The sequence below is a fragment of the Falco naumanni genome, chromosome Z, assembly GCF_017639655.2.
Source record: "Falco naumanni isolate bFalNau1 chromosome Z, bFalNau1.pat, whole genome shotgun sequence".
Taxonomy (NCBI): Eukaryota; Metazoa; Chordata; class Aves; order Falconiformes; family Falconidae; genus Falco; species Falco naumanni.
Genome location: NC_054080.1, coordinates 52,341,632 through 52,357,611, shown reverse-complemented (window position 1 = coordinate 52,357,611; position 15,980 = coordinate 52,341,632). Strand labels below are relative to the sequence as shown.

The 15,980-nt window shown below is 36.8% G+C and overlaps 2 long non-coding RNA genes across 2 annotated transcripts; both read left to right on the top strand.

Annotated features, from left to right (window-relative positions):
* The first annotated feature begins 1,415 nt into the window (after positions 1-1,415).
* LOC121081614 lies at positions 1,416-8,767 on the top strand. The gene is made up of 3 exons (XR_005825739.1): positions 1,416-1,523; positions 2,923-3,151; positions 6,098-8,767. It is a non-coding gene; the product is annotated as an uncharacterized LOC121081614 (long non-coding RNA).
* A 119-nt stretch (positions 8,768-8,886) lies between these two features.
* On the top strand, positions 8,887-12,223 carry LOC121081638. The gene is made up of 3 exons (XR_005825744.1): positions 8,887-8,964; positions 11,371-11,483; positions 12,019-12,223. It is a non-coding gene; the product is annotated as an uncharacterized LOC121081638 (long non-coding RNA).
* Positions 12,224-15,980: the final 3,757 nt, after the last annotated feature.

Here is a 15,980-nt window from a genome sequence, read left to right as displayed (position 1 = left end):
TAAAATTAAAATATGAGAGTAAGATCTTAGTGTGAACTACATCCTTCAAAGATGCTTGAGGACTAACCCTCTTTCTGTCAACAACTACACATTTGCTCAGATTTATTTATCCAAATGTCCCAAGGACTTTTATAGAATGACTTCTGTGTGACAGTAAAGGGCACACAATACACCAAACCTTGGGCCCCCACAGTGCGGCCAGTGTAACTTATTGTTTCCATCTGTTATGCTGTCTTTCTCTTGCATGTGTGTGTTGTAACTGCTAAAAATCATATACCTTGTAGAGGAAATCAAACCTTAATCTGAGAGCATGAGCACTTACTTAGTGTAAATTCAGAAGGTGCTGGTAGCCTTGTAGCTGCCAGTCTTCTTACAAAAGAGAAAGGAGACCCAAACCCTAATTTTAGAGATCAAATCTATTTCTATTTTACATTAGTTGTTTTATTTTAATTGGAAAACTATTTTGCAAGGAAAGTTCCAGTAATTATAGCCTCATCTCTTTAATATAACTCACATTTTAATTAAAAAGGTGATTCAGTCTTACCAGAATCTGCATCTATTTTGTTTTCAGTGGAAATACAAGATTGTTTAGGGAATGCTTATTTGATTCACTGTGAAGCTCAAGGACATTCAGACAAATGGTCAGCTGGACCACATTTAATGGCTTATACCAAATAGAGTGCAACAACGAAGAAACCTCTGGAATTAAATAAGTATTGACCAATGTGGAAGGAATCAATAGCTGTTGAAAAAAGAATAATTACAGTACACTGCTTCCCCAGGACATAAGCTTATAAGTACATGCAAGTGTTCGAGCTTTTGAAGCTTTTTTCTGTTTAGGCACCAGAGCCCAACAATAGGAAAAAACTTTGGAATTGTTATCTGATCTGATCTGATGATTGTTTTCTCTGAGAGGGAGAAGCAGTATAGAGACTGTTGTTCTCATCAAAATATGATAATATATTTGTGGCAAAAAGCATGGGTGGCATAAATTCTTTCAGAATTGTCTAAATGTTTACAAAGGTTTGATCCAGTTTGACAAGAGCTGAAATGTATGTAATGGTATTAGGACAAAAATATCAATTTGTACTCACTTCACTCTGAAAAGCTATGTAGTAAATTGGCTCTGGGAGATTCCATGCTGATTACATGGGAAAGGCTTCTAGATCATTGTGAAAGAACACAGAAGTATTTTGGGCCAGCATGTCATAGATGTCTAGGACTAAATCATAAACGTTATCAGCATAGATAGACACAACACAATTTGCTTAGCCAAAAAAGAACTATCTTTTAGCAAAAACTAAAGCTATCACGCCGTCTTCCAAAAAATTCTGTCATAGCAGTGTCCTTGACATTTTTGTACTGCTTTTTGGAAATAATTCTCTGTGTGACGTTCATATTTATGTTTTCCTTACAGAAAGTATGTAGCCCAGTGCTTTCAAAAGAGCATAGAGCTACAGTCAATTATTTTTCAGTGTGGATCTCTTATATGGTTGATTGACTTCCTCTGTCGACAGAAATAGGTGAATATTGATGTTCCTGCCAATATTATGAGATACAGTTTAACTACTTCTATTGAATTCAGTGGGAGTTTACCTTTGACTTGAATACTTGTTCTATAATAAAGGTCAACAGCTTAAAACTGGATTGTCTAAAACTCAGCAAATAAATCCACATTTACTTATGCAAGGAAGCGGTCCAGCTTCCCAAAGCACTAAGCAGCAACGTGAAACTACATGCTCATCACAGTTACACTTTCTACTTAGCAGAAAGTATTGCCAGCATCTTAGAAGAAAGGTAGTAACAACTTAAATTCTCTGTGTCTGGGTATGTGTAGCAAGTGAACAAATAGGGTATGCATAGTGAAGTCCTTGAATTCTGTAAAGCAGGCCAGAATTCTTCCCAGTTAGATTGAAAACTTTGGCTCAATTGTGTTCATTAGAAGTCCTACTGATACGAATGGCTACTTATTTAACTCTGGCTAGTTGCATGACTCATACCCAGATTGAAGGTCTTTTCACTAAGAAAGATTAATTTTACCAGCTCTAAGTCCCCAGTGTGGAAGCCAAATTCAGAATGCCCATTAACTTCATATTAATCGGTTAACCATGTACATGACTGAACAGCTCCATTAATGATTTCACCCCATCAAATTCAAAATTGACTTGGACTTTATAAATCAGTTAAGCTGTGGATATGTGTTGGATAAACAGGTCTGCACAGGATGTATAGCCTAAACGAGCTCTATGGTAGAGACCTATTTTTGTTTCCTGACTTGTTTTATAGTTGTCTTTGCTGAGAAATGCCAAAAATTCCCATTAAAGCAATTTATAATCCATCCCTAATTCAGTTAATGATTTAGTTTGAACTGAAAGGAAAATTATGTGGGAGATCTCAAGAAAGTTCATTTTTACTTTCTGTGAATGCACTGTTTCAAGTTTCCAAGCCAGCCTTAGAAAGGGGACCAAAACCCCATCTTCAGAATAAATTAGAAGGAAATTCTTCCAACAGAGTTTTTCTTCCTGAAGCCCATTATGCAGCCTGACATTCAGATGTGAAAATCCTGATTCAGATCCATTCTACCCTTGATTTCAAGTCCTTTGCCTTTAGATACTTCCCTGTTGAGTGACATGGTTTATAGGTTAAACCAATCCCATGGGAACTGACACAACTGTTTTGGTCATGCTGTCAATAAGTATGTATGTATTTCGTACAAAATGGAACCACATATTCAATAGAAATTGAAGGACTCATAGAGAATACCTCCTCACCTGGTTCTAAGGGCATTCTTCCATGAAACAGCTAACATTTGTCCTAGTGTCTTCTCTAAACCAAGCTGAAAGGGAAGTAAAATAATATTTCAAGCTGGATAAAATGTTTAATTTGACCTAAAGCTTTTTTTTTTTTTTTCTTCTTTTTCAGTTTGACCTTTATAAACACATTCATTTCTGAGGGGGATTTGAAGTAACATGAAAGAGGTCGTCTGGAAGACAACACAGAAGGTTTTTTCAAGCATATGGACATTATGAAAGTAAATGTAGAGCCAGATCTTCTGTGCATCCTATTAATCTTCTTCTTTGATGATAAGAGTCCTGAAGTGTTTGAAGAATGTAATCATATCCTCTCCTAGTAACTGTTTAGCCAAACCAAGGTATTTATTTCATTTAAGCTTTCCTCATAAATTAAACCCTACAACTACATGTTTATTTCTGTTGCTTTCTCTGAACTCACTCCAGCTTACTGAAATTTTTTGGCACATAGGTGCTTGTAACCACAAGCGGTATCTGTGGTGTGGTCTCCTTTATACTATGCAGACTGCAGCTATCTTCTCCCTGCTCCACAGTATTGTGCCTGTACACGTACAGCCTAAATTTACACTGGCATTTTTTGTTGCTGTGCTCCTTTGCAAGCTCCCTTATAATTTGCTATCCGGTGTCACCCTGAAGGATTTTGGCTGAATCCCTCTGGTGCTAAATATCTGTGTTTCAGGTTAATTTTCCCCTTGATGCAATAGCCTGCATATTTTCCAGATTGGACTTCATTTTCTCATTTCCTGCCCAAGTTTCTAAGCTTTCTCATTTCTCCTCTGGTTTTAGTATTCTTTTACCACAGCAAACCTTATAATATGTAGATCTCATTTACATTCCATTTCATATGGGTTTTAGTTCATTAATGAGTAAGTTAAATGAGACAAAATTTAAGCTGGATCTCTTTTGTGTCCACCACCCTCTCTGTTACTGGCTATTTTGTCACATAAAGCATTATTTTTTTATTGACATTTTTACTATAACCCCTAGCAAAGTCTGAATATGTGCTTTCAGGTGTCTTTTTCTTGCCCAACGCCTTTTCTGTGGCAGATGGAAAAACAAGAATTCAGTTGTAAGCTGACTTTGGTACTTACAGGTATAACTGTGTCAATGCACTCTACCCTAAAGAATTTATATGTACATATTATTTTTGCATACAAGAACCTCATAATTTCAAATTTAATTAACTTGTCGTTCTTACTGTCCTAATGGAAATGCAGGACTAGGGCACAAAAGACCGAAGCTATGACTAACAGGAAATCTAGGTTTGCCATGCCTGGACCCTAACCACTACATCATATTAATGAACAGGGAATCCTTGTCCTAAGTAACTCTCATAGGAATTTAAATCATTGTAGAGAGTGGCTGATATGATTTCATTAAAACAAAATAATGAAACAGTTGAAAAAGATATCCTGGAAAATGCAAGAATGAAGAAGCTTCAATTACTATTATAGAGGTTTCCCCCCAGTGAGGTAAGAACTATGTATTCGTATGTAGAAGGAACAGTAACGTTACAAAAAGGTTTAATTTGGCCATAGGAACGTTAATTCCAAGGCTTGCTTCAAAGTACTTACGCTGTAATCACTGTGTTGTCGAAAAAAAGAGGCTGGGACAATACAAAGTCACCACTGAGCTATTCTGAGCAAGCATCAAAAGGAGTTTAATAACAGTACTTGCAAAGACTTTGTAGATTAATAATAACTGTAGAAAAACTTGTTATTTCTTAAGGAATGAGAAATGGTTGATATGGCTTTACTTGGAATGTGGGAAGGCGTCAGTTTTATTAAGTAGAAGTCTGGATTTCACTTTCTTGTTAATGGAGAACCATTGATGAGGTGGGTGTCTATGATCTGAAGGGGAAATAATATTTTATTTGACACTCTTATTACAAATAAGATAGAGAAATGTGCCCCAAATGTTTTAGAGGCTTACTTAATAAAAAAAAAAAAAAAAAAACCAAAAAAAAACAAAAAAAAAAACAACACAAACATACCAAAAGGTTTTCATCAGGAAATAAAAAGAAAATGTAACTTTAAAGTTACATTTTTGAATGTAGATTTATTGGATAAGGGGGGGTGATTTCTTTTTTCGGCTTTTTTTTTTTTCTTTTAGGGAAAAATAATAATAATAAAAAATTAAAGTCTTGGAAACTTAAAGTGGTACCTCTAAATCTGGTTCTGAAACCTTTTCTTAACTGCTACCATGGAATTTTACCTTGGACTACCAAGGTGCCATGGATATTTCCAGAAACTTATAACATGTCAAAAACAACTTCAGGAAAGTGAAGACTCCTTTCCTTGAAAGACCTAACTCATAGGCAGTGAGGTATTAGTGTGTTATTAATACATGCACACTACACACATATTGTTGAAGGTATTCCACACCTTCGTGTTTAGTGAAAAAGTCTGAGTTCTCCCATATGGGGCAGCTAATTGCTGTATACTATTTTACCCTATCATCTCACATGTCCTCTTTTTTCAAGAGATACTCTAGGAATTTCATTCCCAAAAGAGTCTTGAAGCAGAGTTTTTTCAAAATCCACCAACCCTGCAAAACCTTATGGAGAGAGAAATGTCACAACAGGTCCCTGGAATCTTGCTTGGCTCCTTTGCTGAACTCACTGGGTTCAGACTGCCACTGTGGCACACAGCTGGGAACAAGGTGACTCTGTAGTCTACTCCAGAAAACAGGGAAATGAATTCTTCCTGTTTCCTCAGCAAGAATTCACAAAATGAAAAGATGGGGGTATTTTTAGGTTCAAAAGTTTTACATTCAAAATATTAGTGTTTTCCAACAGAACTCTTCAAGAGAAAATGTTTGACTAGACCTAATTATAAGTAACGTTAAAACATACTTCAGTGCATTTGATTCTTAAATGAGGCAGAGTAGGAGATGTTCAATCACCATACAGAAAGCCTTAAGAGATGCAGACATTGGTTCAGGAATTCTCCAGTGAAAGATTCATACCTATTTTTCTCTAAACCCAAGCTATATCACTCAATGTGGTTTTACTGAGCTCTTCACTGTTCTTGAGATATGGTTTGCATGCTGTACTGCATGTCATACATTTTGAAGTGTTTACTATAGAATCTAAACATAATGATTCTTTTGTAAAAATGTGTTAGATGCTTTTTTTCAAACATCCCAGAGCAATGGGCTTTTTTCCCATGGAATTATATCTGAGTGATTTACAGTCCTCCTGAGAGTTCCTAAAGAAGGTCCTGAAGCTTGAATGCTTGTGTAACCAGCTCTGTGTTTAACATTTATTTTTTTATTTTTTTTTTCAGATCTTGGACAAGTAGTTCCATCTCCAGAACTTCAATGTGTAAACCACTCTGACGTAAAACTCAAGAAGCACTTTTTCTACATTTCCACACATATTTCCTCATTGCTTTTCCCTTCTTGGCCTCAGAAAAACTCCTGTGCTTGTTTCAGTGCTGTTCTAGGAGTGCAGTGAGGATGCAAGGGACTAGTGCATTTGGTGAGAAGCTTTTGTCTAATAGCAGAGGAAGGAAGATCTTACCAGTCCCATGCAGCACCACAGTGCAAGCACAACTGCTGTCATATTCTGTCACCCACCCTTCCCACCCATGAGGCAAGATGGGGTTTGTTTTGTTCAGCTTTCATTTTCAGAGGAAAGGGAAATGCAAACTGTTTTCTGTGGTGTTTCAGCTATGATAGTGCGGCGTGTAACATCTCAGGCCCAGTGCCTTGTGCTCTCAACCTCTGTGTCTCTCTTAGCATGCAGAGAGAAAAGGTGAAGGTGAAGGAATGGTTACACCACATATGTTTACTTACATGCAGTGTTTTGGTTTTCCCATTTGTCTGAATAGCAGTGCGAGGCCTGGCTGGACAGTTTTCACTTCCACCTGAAGGGAGCAACCCCTGTGTACTCAGTAAAGCTCTGATATGAATGATATCACATCTTCTTTCCATGACTCACGTGAATCTGGAGTTGCAGAAATCCTTATAGCCTGCTTGAGAGGAAAGTGCTGTAGACTGAAAATGCTGGGGTCCTTTATAGACTTCAGACCTTATTTTTTGATACTTAAAACAGTGCTGCAGGGTAGGGTGACATCTTCACTGTACAGAGAGTCAGACCAAGAACATTTCTGGCTCAATTCACATATTCTGATTTCAAGAACATACCATACAGTCAGTATAGTCTCTATTGAATGGAAAAACTCAGTCAAAAAGATAAATGGGAAGTGTTTATCCAAGGATAACATGCTTTCTTAAAAGATCCACCTTTTTTAAAAAAAGTTGTTCTTTGATTTAAGAAGCTCGAGAAACAAGTCTCAAATATGCTGTGAGAGCAAAGCAGTAGGAGAATATTAGGAGGAGGAGAAAAATGCTCTTCCCTTTATAGCATTAATGAGACTATTACTGTTCCTGACAGACCTATTTAAAAGTAATATACAAAATTGGAAAAGGCCTACTGAGATGGTCTGAATTCTGAAAACTGGACTGTATAGGGTAAGCTTTAAGACCCTTCTACTGTGGAAGATTTAAGGTGTCAATCTGTCAAATAATCCAACAGGAGGCTAGGATTTGGTTTTGAATCTTGTTTTTTAAGTATCTACGTAGGAGACATTTATGGATTTTAGCAGAAAAACACATAAAGAGATCAAGAGAAGGAAGCTGGTGGAGATGAAAGCTAAAACCAAAACGCTGTATCAACAGTGGAGTGGTTTCCTTGCCGCCGAAAACTATTAAACCAATGCAAGCTGCTTTTTCTAAAGATATGCTATAATTCAAACAAAGTGATGGTTTTAGTGCGAAACTACCAGTGTTATGCAGTTGCTCAGAACTTGATTTCTCCTGTGTGGACTGGGAAGGTTTCAGATTGTAGCTCAGAGCTCAGCCTGTTCCACTGCCTGTGTCTGAGATTTCTTTACTTTTCGTGTGAGGTAACTCAGGAGACAGAATGACACAGGCAACAAGTCCTAAACACTTTTGCCATGCAGAGTGCTGTTTCTGATGTTCACAAGCTAATACTGAAGGTTTGAGATAGACACTGGGAGCTTTGCTTCTTGTGTGTTACCTAATAGGCATATCATCATTTCAGAAGATGAGACTGGTCAATCTATGTGAAATTATTACACATACTAAGACTTCCCATGGGCTCTACTCTCTTGAACTGGAGACAACCTTAAGTTGTCTCTCAAGTCATTCAAGCTTGTATTCCTCAAAGCGGAGATAATAGAGGTGTTATGTTTCTCACAGTACATACCTAGGTGACATAAGGATTTTAAAGTCAACCTTAGACTAAGCTACATATCTTATCTTTCCCCACCCCAAAATAAGGAAAAAAAAGGACATCCTGCAAGTATCCTGAATGCTGTGCACTTTGCAGTAAAGACAGAGCCATAAATTAATTTTAGAAGACAAGCTCTTAATTTCCTGACAAAATGGAAGACTTCCCTGATGGAACTTTAAGAAGATTATAGATAAATTTATTCTGAATCTTTCCTAGAAATAATATTTAGTTCTTTCAAACTGTACACAATGTGACCCAGTGGCCTGAATATAACAAACTCCGTCCCCTAATTGGTCCACTTAACTTCAGTGAGAGTATCTAGTCACTTGTAAACAAGACAGGGATATTTTAGAATATTGTGGTTTTCATTAGCAGAGAATAGTCATATAAATCTTAGTTGTTGGCATGCAATTGGGGAAATTAAAATATTTAATATATGGTATCTAACCTTATTACCTGCTCCTTGCTTTACTTTTTTTCTTGCACCCTATTGTTCTATCATCCCTACTGTATATCTGAGCCGCTAAGGCTTTTTAACGTAGCTATCATGATGGTGTGAATTGGCATAACTCTGGTTAAAAGGACTGCTTTTGATCCATGTTAGAGTCTGATGACATCTAAACATATTTCAGTTTACAGCATCTATGTACTAAAGGCAATTTAGACTTGATAGTTGTTTTACATAATGTTTTTTTGGTTTTATGTATAAGAAGCAGAATATATCTGAAATAAATTTTATCTAAAAATTCATGAAACACTACCAGAATGGTTACTGTGTGTTCACCTGCCTCCATGCAAACTACAGCGGCTCTGAACAGAAACAGGACTGTTTGTACCCCGAGGAAGAATGCTTAGGAATGTTTAATGGAGGGAATACCAAAGACGGAACACTAGGTGAGTGTCCTTCCCTCTCTCCTCTTTTTATTCCTTCCTCCTTCCTCTACTGGCTCTCACCTCCTCTCACTCCCTTGTGTCAGCTTGCTGTAGCTATTTAAATCAAGATGAGAGAGAAACTACAAACCTTCATGCTTCAAGGTTACTTCATTACAGGTTGAAACACAATCTTGGATGCCCACCTGTGTGTTAATCTTCACTTCCGAAACTTACGCACAGTAACCTAAAGAGCCCGGATTTGTTCTCCATGAGTAGCTGACAGTAACTATTTTCTCTCTTCTGGTTTATATAGCTGTTTGTGTTTATAATTCTGAGGGATTAGCCTAAGCCTAGGGTAGCAAGTACTTTTAATTAAAAATAGATGGAGTAGGTCAATGAACTGTAACACAAAATCCTTGTGAACTAAGAGCAATACCGAACCTAAATAATATTCTTTCCTATACAACTTTCAAACAGGAATGGGTTTGCTCTTATCACCGACCCTTGGTTTTAGAGCACATAGAATGCATCTTTATTATATTTTACATTTCACAGTTTATTCCTAAAACTCAAAAAACTCAGGAAGGCTGAATATTTGAATCCCCATGTGTCACCTATCTACCATCTGTAAAATTCTGTTTATTTGTCCAGCCCTGTGAAATGGCAAATAATATATAGGTATCTAATGCAGCGCAAGGATAGGTCTATTGTATAAGCACAACAACTAAAGCATAATATCTTGCTACTTACTCAAAGATTTTTACAATGTTAGAAATTCTAGTCGTGGCAGATCCTCAAGTCAAAATCTTGAAATACAGAAAATTACAAGATTAGTAAGATTTTCTAGGTGACAGCCACAGGTCTCTTCTGCTTCCTACGCGTATCTGTACAGAACACATTTCATAAGACAATCATGTAATAACATGATGAAAGACTTTAAAGGTGAGTAAGAGTCATTCAGCCATCTCAAGGCAAGACAGAGTTGCTTTCCTGTTCACCAAGCTTTTACACAACCCTTTTTCTTATCAGTTTTTGCTGCCTGCAGTTTCTCAGATCATGCGCCCTGGGTCACTAGACTCAGAAAATAAATAAATAACATGTAGAAATATGGTAGTATAAAGATGTGGCTTCACAATTCTCCTCTATGGAATTAGTATGAATACCTTGACCTGTAGCAATGTATCTGAGTCAAAAGATCTCTTTTTTAGAAAGAAATCACAGACTACATTTTGGCTGTGATAAAATGCCCTGGTTTAGGACAGGGATCCTTCTTGTAAATGTAATTTCAGTTTCCAGGAAATATTGCTGGGCTGGTTTTTCCTGCAAAAGATGTCTGTTTTCTAATTTATGTGAATTCAGACTTGTAAGCAGCAAGTTTTATTCCTATCTGATTTTCACTTTTGTAACCAGTGAAGTTTGGTATTTGTCAAATGTCACTTCCATTTTTTTCTCCATCTAAAATGGCAATAGTATGTATGAGGATGATTTTGCTGTTTTTCCTAATGACAGTCTCTGCTTTTAGCACAGGAGACCCTGTTACCAGTCAGCTGCATTTTCTACAGGACGTCAAGTAATAAGTCACTGCAGCTCTGAGGCAGCAGAACTTGGGACAGTGCTTTCCAGGTTTTCTCTTACCTGGACAGTCACTACCGATTAATGAGTATTAGATTAAGTAAATTTTTGAAATTGTTGATCAACAGCTTATTCATTTAGAAGTGTGGCACACCTTGAACCTGTCTGTAACAGCCCTCACCTGCTGGTTTAGATATTATAACATTTACTCGAACTAGAATTGGGAAGGAAGAATGTAATCATGATTCTGAAAGGAATAGGTAGGAGGAGAGCTAGAAGAAAACAAACTGACCAAAGCATCTGCAAATTGATGACTGCCCTAACTACTAATGCTATAACACACTAGGTATGTTTTAAAGTTTTACTGCTTTCTAGTCCTGCCAAGAATCGTTACGACCTTACATGAGTACTGTGTTTTGTCTCTTTTAATAAATACAGTACTTGTGGAATGCAGACTACCCTTTATCTGTAAACTCCAGCAGAACATCTAGCTTTAAAATACTCCAGAATTCCATTTGTTTCCTTAGTAACCTGTGAACTTCCAGGTGGCTCTTGCTGTTGCCACTGCTAATGTCCTGTATCAGCCCACCAGAGAAGCCTCTAGACAATAACAACTGAAATATTCCCTTCAAAATCAAATAATATATAATCAGGGAAAAAATCATATAAGGTCCTATTAAAACACTAATTCTTTCAGAACTCATTATCATACATATAAGGGTAGATCTGTATGTAAAATTGACAAGGTTTTAGTTTCCATATTATGGTTCAAACTTAATCTTTAACTTCCAGGAAAATTGTTTAGTATTAATATTAAATTTTTTCAACCTTTTCTGTTTCTCTGGATTTCTTCAGGGCTGGCCACACTGATTTCAAGAGCAAAGTGGCATTTCAAGTGGGAAAGATTACAGGATTCTCGTACTGGGAGGCTCTCTTGGAAGATGCTGGTGTCATTACACAGAATCCAGGTGGATTACTGCTGGCTCATTAGTACATCAAAACATGATTGGTATCTTTAACAATATGAAAGAAAGGAAGGTAGTTTTTAGACAAGTAAATTTATTTACCTGTTTAAAATGAATTTAGGTATTGGAAGATTGCTACAGGCCCCCAGTCAGAGTTAGAGAAGCAACTTGGTATGTATTTCTAAGAGATTTCAGTGAAATTGAGGACCACATTAAGATCAACTTAATCCTGAATACCTTCATGAAGCTTGGTCTGCACACTTGAAAAAAAGCCATTGCCCACTTAGATACTACTTTGAGCCCCACAGGCACAAGCCATTCCACAAAACATGCAGTAATGCAAATAATACTGGAAAAGGACTGAGCAAGTGTTAGGAAGGTAAAGCTTCACCAAATGTGTCTTTAAGGACTCCTTCAAAGCACTGTTGTGTTTATCTGTTTGGAGGTGCACCAGCCTCATGGCTTGACAATGTAACAGGAAAAAAACTTGTGTCATTAGGATAAATGTGTTGATTCTTTCCTCATACTCTCCTTTTAGATACCTAACGCAGTTCACTGCAGGAAACTGGAAGTCTGAAAAGCACACAGCCTTGGTACTCTTTTCCATTGAGTCACATGGACTGAAACTTCTCCCTGTATAAACACTGAAATACCAGAAATACCACTGCTGAAGAAGCTTATCCATCCTGAGTTTTACAGTGTCTGTCTGACTGGTTTGTCAAAGAGATTTGCCGATAGAAGGAAAACAGAACTATTTTGATGCCAGGTTTCTCAAAACAGCTGTCAAAGCAGTAGAGAGGTATGTGAAATAAATCAGACCATGAAAGGTTCCTAACTTTTCACTTTTCACTTTTTCCCCTTTTCTTTTCCAGTGCTTTGGCACATCTATGTCTCCTGAGCAGATTACGTTTCAGATTCCTCAGTTTACATGAAAGGAAAATCTGAAATTTTCCACACAGAAAGGAGTTTTTGCAGTCTGCAAATGATGTGTATGTGACATAGTTGGTTTCTCCATCATTGTGACTTTGAAAGAAGCCTGAAATTTATGATCTTTTTTATAATGTAGCATTTGCCAGAGGTCTCCAGTTTCTTTCCCTAATTATTGAAAATCTGGAACAGAGAGGCAGACTTTCAAGATAGCTCAGAAGCTAAACTAAATCTGTAGAAGGGAATGTCTCCACTTTCTGAGAAAGGGGAAAGCATTAGAAGGAAATAAAGGACGAAGCTAAGGAAACTTTCATTTGTGTCACTCAAGGTCATCTGTCTAAAAAAATTAGCTTAGTCTGTGGTTGCACACAGTGGGCTATTTTGTTATTGCACTGAGCTGTAAGCAGAGCTGAAAGAGTTGTCTGGGAATCATGAAACAATAAAATACCTTTTGATTTAAGAAAAAAGGAAGAAGGCGCTGAAATGCCATGCCTTCAGATAGCTGATAAGAGACCATGATGTTGTGGCAAACAGGGTGGTTTACTCAGATGTGGAGAGCATGAAGCAGGAGAGGCACTAGCAACATAAGTCAGGCAGCTGCTATGGATGGCCTGGCTCTCTATGCTGCAGTAAAGGGCACAATAATAATTTTCTTCTGCCTGACAGATGGTGAGTGAAAGACTTTAGAGTGAACTCCAAAGACTAAGGTGAAGACGTGTGGGAAGCATCTAATCCTCTGATAAACATATTGTGTAAGTCTCATGCATTGTGACCTCACACTCTGTACAGCTGCTTTGTACAGCTTTGTGAATCTTCCTAATTTCCACAAGTAATATCCATTAATAAACACTCTTTTTTTAATATTCACATGCATAAATGTTTTTACTAACTTTTACTTCCTATGTACTTGTCTATTCTGGGCTTAAGGAATGCAAACACCATTAAGTGAACTTCTAATTATGGTTAAAATGATAGTTAATATACAATTCACCTGCATAGCGTTTACTGTTCAGTGGCACAAAACCAATCACCAAGGTCATGATAAAAGTGACTTAAAAGGGATGAAAATGATGATATGCCTGAGTCTTGTTTCCACTTTGAGGTGATTAGAATATTCAACATCACAGCAGGAAAACTAAAGGCAAAAGACAAAGTATTACATCTGTTATGAAAGAGGTTTTCTTCTAACATTCTTAAAACCAAAACAAAACAGAACAAAACAAACAAACAAAAAACCCCAAAAACCCAACAAACAAACAAAAAAGTATACAACAACCAAACAACAAAAAAACCCAACTGGGGCATTAATTGAAAGTAGCAGAACCAGAATCTAGGACACAGCAATTACTGTGCTGAAAGAACACTGATGTGGATGACATGCTTTGCCTCCATGTGAGCCAGTAGTGAAAGGACAAACATAGAAACAAATGTCTTGGTAGAGACAAGGTTTGAGTAAACTCTAAAGTTTCTCCGCAATAAACATCTTTGAAGAAATCTTGATTTTTTGCTCACAAATGCAATTAATTTCAATGCTGCTCAACACAGAAGTTTCTCTCCAATTTGTATTATGCATTCTCCTTGTAGAAAGAAACACTAGTTTTGGATAAAGGTCTACAGATTCTAGTGAATAAAAGATTTCTGTGATTTTAAAAAACTTTTCTGTGAAAAATTTTCCATTTGTCTAGAGTCCTTTCTCATCCACAGAACCACGAATTCCAAGTACACTAACCCAAGGTGAGGAATCTAAGCTATCTTGTTCTAATACAAGGAACTGTAGCACTAAAAAAAAACAGTCTTAATACATGATCCTATTAAACTACCTCTGATTTTATTGTGAAGAATGAACATAAGGAGATTATGACATAGAGATATTTACAAAATATTTACAGGCTATAACCACCACTTATGAAATCAAGCACCACCCAGTTAGCAAACGATAATAGATACTGGTTTCATCTATTTATTTGGGGATAGAACAAGCTATTGTATTCAATTCCTTCAACTGCTGAGATTTCTGCATATGCAAAAAAGCTTGTTTGAGTATTTATGTAAAATTGTAATTATTTGTTCTTTTTTTAAAGAATAATTTAGAGCTTATTTATTGGCAGGTTCATAACAGATAGCACCTCTTAACATCTTGCCTCATTACAGAGTTATCCATGACAATGAGTCTGCAAACACTGATAGCCTCCTACGCTATATTTGACCTTTCATGTGTTCTGCATTTTGACGGTGCTTTCCAGTTCAGTGTGCATTACTGAAGCTATAAACACAGCAGAAAGGACGTAACGCTGAACAAACAGCTGAGTGGAATATATAACCAAAATAACAGATTTTCTTTGAAGGTTTCTTTTATTAAGTACTGTAAGGGAGAAGGATTGGACAGAGTTAATAGTTTGCTTGAATTTCATAAATAGGGGAGCTGAAATTATGCTATGCATGCAAATGCATATCTGCAGTACACAGGTGGAAGACAAACTTATGCCAATACATTGTGAAGACTTCAGAACTGTGTTTTTTGCACTGCCATCCTTTTAGCCAGCAAATTGTGATAGCGTAGGGCAGCCCTTCAGCCTGACAGAATGCATTCCTTTTTCTCTCAAAGATTTTCTTCTTCAGTAGATGACTACACCATATTGCACAAAACCAGCATACCTTATGCAATGCAGCTGTGAAGTGCCTGCAGTTTTCCTCAGTTGGCGACAGTCCCCAGGGTACCTACATGACACTGGGGGAAATGGCAGGCAATATCAAACCTGGGAAAAATATTTGTTCTGCTTAAAGAAGCTTCAGTAACTTTTGAGAGCAAGGCACTGCCTTATTAACTTGCCCACCAACTGCTGATACATAAATCATTTTGGCTTTTGGCACACTGAAAAGACTGTAACAATGTAAGATTAACCTACCCTTTGTATCTGTGTGTAGGTGTCTTGTAGATGCGGTTAGGAGAGGGATGAGGAGGATCTGATGGGTCTGAAAACATTCAGACTTTTGGATAATTACCAGTCCCTTGAAAAATATGATGAAAGATGCAACTAGCTGGGCATCTTAGTGGACATATTTGCTACATGAGCAACACCTGTTTTATATTACAATTAACAGAGATTTAGGGCTTTAAGTGGACTTGAGTAATTGCTCTTACTAACTTCTTATACTGGTATTTACAGCTGTCATTATTACATGGACCAAAGTTTAATTTTACCCAGGGAGTCTATTAAAAATAGTTTTGTTTTGCTTTCTCAGTCGTTTACATTTAACAAAGGTAGCTAATGAAATCATCTTCCTTTCTCACTGCAGAAATACACTTTCTGTGATTAGATACTTGAATCACCAGCTTCATTGTTTCTGTTTGTTTTGACTGAGGCCCTGACTTAATTGAAAAATGTTTTTAATTACATTTTAGAAGTTCTACTAATAGAGTTTCCAGCCAAACTCATAATGACCTTGAAAACATTTCAGACATCCAAGAAGAAAAAAATAAGTAATCAAATACATGAAAGCTAGGAAAATCTTATTAATTCCAAGATAAAAGCATTTCATTCTCAAAAATAATAAAAAAATCTTTTTCTAGTA